The sequence below is a fragment of the Trichomycterus rosablanca genome, unplaced genomic scaffold, assembly GCF_030014385.1.
Source record: "Trichomycterus rosablanca isolate fTriRos1 unplaced genomic scaffold, fTriRos1.hap1 scaffold_173, whole genome shotgun sequence".
NCBI classification, from domain to species: domain Eukaryota; kingdom Metazoa; phylum Chordata; class Actinopteri; order Siluriformes; family Trichomycteridae; genus Trichomycterus; species Trichomycterus rosablanca.
This window is the reverse complement of record NW_026947001.1, coordinates 53,693-57,790: the sequence shown is the minus strand read 5'-3', so window position 1 is coordinate 57,790 and position 4,098 is coordinate 53,693. Positions and strand designations below refer to the sequence as shown.

The window sequence follows — 4,098 nt, the reverse complement described above, 5'->3', positions numbered from 1 at the left end:
GCTCATGATTTATACAAATCTACTTCTTTAGAGGACACAGTCATCAGGGAATACAGTTTTCATCAAAGGGTGAACATGGTCTGCAACAATGCTGAGGTAGGTGCTACGTGTCAAAGTAACATCCACATGGATGCCAGGACCCAGGCTTTTGATCACTGAAAATGTGAGAAACTGAATCATGTATTCATCCTGATCTTGCTCTGTTTATTGTTGCAGCTCTGCTGGAGGGTTATTTTGTTGGTGTTTGTGGTGGTGGTGGTGGGGTCTTTGTTCCCATTTTGGTTTATTTAGTATATGATGTACTTTACATCCATTTAAATATGTAATTAAATATTTAAATATCCATTTAAGTATGTTTATTCAGCGTCCATTTACATTGTTACAGCAGTATTTTACGACAAAAATGGAAATGTTCACAATATTTAAATGGATGTAAAGTACATCATATACTAAATAAACCAAAATGGGAACAAAGACCCCACCACCACCACAAACACCAAGAAAATAACCCTCCAGCAGAGCTGCAACAAGAACAGGACAATCTCCTACAGGTCCAACAAAATCAAAGAAAAAATGCACTTTATAAAAGACTTCACATTGTTCGTCCTAAAGGCTAAGATCAACGTTTTAAATAAACTGAGTCTGTGATGGTTCAAAAACAACGCACAATATAGAAAAGAGTACGTGAGCTCAAAGACGTTGCACCCTCGTTTTATAATGCAGCATAGAATAGAAGAATAGAATAGAATCTTTATTGTCACTATACACAAGTACAATGCAATTTCGAGTGGCATCTCTCCAATAGAGTAGCAGCAGTAGAAGAAAGACAGTAGTAGTAATCACAAAAAAAAGAAAGAACAATAAAAATCCATTGAGCTGTTTTCACTACGCGATGCAGATCCTTACACTCGGCGGCAGTGCAGCTTGAATACCACTCTGTGAAATTGCTGGTCAGAATACTTTCTATTGTGCTCTTGTAAAAGTTTACTAGTAGGTTCTGCCATAGTTTGGCCTTTTTCAGCTTCCTGAGAAAGAAGAGTCTTTGTTGAGCCTTCTTAATCAGGTGTGAGGTGTTAACGGTCCACGTCAGTTGGTCAGACACGTAGACTCTGAGGAATTTCAGGCTTTTCACCATCTCCACCTTGTTTCCATGGATGTGCAGGGGGAGGTGGTTTATCTCCTTTGTTCTTCGAAAGTCAATGACGATCTCCTTTGTCTTAGAGGTGTTAAGAGCCAGGTTGTTTAATGTACACCAATCAGACAAGTAAGCTACCTCCTGCCTGTAGGCCATTTCCTGATTGTTGGAGATCAGTCCAACTATAGTTGTGTCATCTGAAATTGTAATTATTCTGTTGGAATTGTGAATGGTGGTACAGTCCTGTGTAAAAAGTGTGAAAAGCATAGGGCTTATCACACAACCCTGCGGCGTTCCTGTGTTTAGGATGAGGGTGGAGGAGGTGTGGTTGCCAATTTTGACCTTTTGTGGACGTCCAGTGAGAAAATCCATAATCCAGGTGCACATTGAGGAATTCAGGCCCAGGTTCACCAGTTTGCTGACCAGTTTATTGGGGATGATCGTGTTAAATGCGGAGCTGAAGTTCACAAATAAAATCCTTTATCGTTCAGGTCGCAGTCTCCCCTGGAGGCGTGGGTTCGATACAGCTACAGGATGATCAAACCTGAGCTTGTGTCCCATGCCCAATCATGAGAATTGCCTGGTTATTTAAGTGGCGCAGCCCACGGGACTATGCAAGGCAGGGGGTGTCCTCTTCCCCGAGTCAAGCCTAGCACTAATCGTATACCTTGTTCATCCTCCTCCTGGAGGGTTGTGACCTGGGTTCTCTAATGGGATGGGGTGTGGTGGGAATTAGTGAGCGGGTGCTGTCGATGCTCTTTGAGCCCAGCAATGGTCCTTCCGCTTGATCCATATCCACTGGCTGCTTCTTTCGGCCGCTTCAGAGACTGATCTAATTGTTTGTCGTAGAGCCTGTCCATGGATGCCAAGTTCTTTCAGCAGCCAGCAGCATCTGCTGCCAGTTCTGTGTGGCGCAGTTTCTTGCGCTCATAGGCCTCTTCTGTTGAATTCTCCCATGGAACTGTGAGCTCTGTGATGTATACAGACTTCAATGAAGGGGACCAGAGCACCAAGTCTGGCCTAAGGGTGGTGCACAACAGGGTTTGAGCTCTTAAAAAATAATAAATAATCTTAAAAAATAATCCAGTCAGTTAAAAACCCAACAAGAAGGCTGTACCTAATACACTCATACCAGAGAAAACACACCCTAACATGCTAGTGCCGTTACAGTGCTAACAATGGTTCACCCAAAAAACATTATTTGGTCAGTTGGAGTGCTCATATGGGGCTCCCTTTCTATTGATATATGGTTTACAGCGTAGTGACAAAGTGTACAGTGCAGCAAATGGGTTACAGTCAGTAAATTTACCATACATAATAATGTAAAAAGATTAAGGAATTTGTACAAATATTATTCCTTGTGAGGCGAGGATGGTATCTGTGGTACTCTAGCTAGTCAGGATGGCCGAGCGGTCTAAGGCGCTGCGTTTAGGTCGCAGTCTCCCCTGGAGGCGTGGGTTCGAATCCCACTTCTGACATCTCATGCTTTGTACAAATTTACATCTTTAACCCTCTACCATACATAATAATGTGAAAAGAGACATAAGTTAGTACAAATCTTAGTCTTAGTTTTTTATTATTTCAAATGCCATTCATTATTTCAAATGCCATTAATAATTTATAATCACTGATTTGTGAGATATCAGCAGTAGTAGGCCATGTTTAACTGGTTTAATATTGTCCTCGATCAGCTCTGTCCTCGATCAGCTCTGTCCTCTTACCCTTAAACGAGAAAAACCTTCTCACCCTGCTCCTTGGCTTTCAGATGCATTGCGCAGCAACAGAAGAGAATTAAGGGCAGCTGAGAGAAAGTGGAGGAAATCTAAGCTTGGTGTTGATCTCCACTCCTACCACGATCTGCTGTCCAGGTTCTCATCCGATGTGACTGCTTCAAAAACATCTTTTTACAAAGCCAAGCTTGAACAATCTGCTGCTGACCCACGTAAGCTTCATGCTATCTTTTCCTCTCTTCTGAACCCTCTTCCTCCTCCCCCATCTGCCCCTCTTACTGCTACTGACTTTGCAACATTCTTTCAGGACAAGATTGACAAAATCAATCAATCCTTCTCTCCGACTGACCCACTTTCAACTGACCCTCAACCCACCAACACACTCACCAGCTTCACCCCACTCACCATGGATGAGGTTGCACAGCTCCTCTCATCCAGCAATCCCACTACATGCACACTCGACCCTATACCATCCACCATCCTCAAAGACATCTCACAGACCTAATCCCCTTCATCACACCCATCATCAACAACTCCCTGACATTAGGTGTCGTCCCTACTGCTTTTAAGAAGGCTCAGGTCATTCCCCTTCTTAAGAAACCTACACTAGACACTACAGACATTAACAACTACAGACCTGTCTCACTCCTCTCTTTTCTATCCAAAATTCTTGAACGTGCTGTCTATAACCAACTATCTTCCTTTCTTATTTAGAATGACCTCCATGATCCGTACCAGTCTGGCTTCAAGGCAGCGCATTCTACGGAAACAGCACTTGTAGCTGTTACTGAGAAGCTTCATGTAGCCAAAGCAGCCAAACTGTCATCGGTCCTCATTCTTCTTGACCTCTCCGCAGCCTTTGACACAGTGAATCACAGCATTCTCTTGTCCACTCTCTCCAACCTTGGAGTAACAGGTTCAGCATGGCAATGGATGACCTCCTACCTTGAATGGCACTCCTACCAAGTGTCATGGAGGGGATCCATATCTCCCCCATGCACTCTCTCAACCGGTGTTCCTCAGGGCTCTGTACTTGGCCCACTTTTTTTCTCTATCTACACCCGCTCTCTGGGTAAGGTCATAGCCTCCCATGGCTTCTCCTACCACTCCTATGCAGATGACACTCAGCTCAATCTGTCATTTCCTCCTTCAGACACACAAGTCTCAGCTCGCATCTCAGCATGTCTGCGAGATATCTCACAATGGATGTCAGCTCATCATCTAAAACTTTAT

General features: G+C 43.6%; 1 non-coding gene across 1 annotated transcript; it reads left to right on the top strand.

Moving 5' to 3' along the window:
* The first annotated feature begins 2,530 nt into the window (after positions 1-2,530).
* Positions 2,531-2,613, top strand: trnal-uag (transfer RNA leucine (anticodon UAG)). Its single transcript has one exon. It is a non-coding gene; the product is annotated as a tRNA-Leu (tRNA).
* The last annotated feature ends 1,485 nt before the right edge of the window (positions 2,614-4,098 follow it).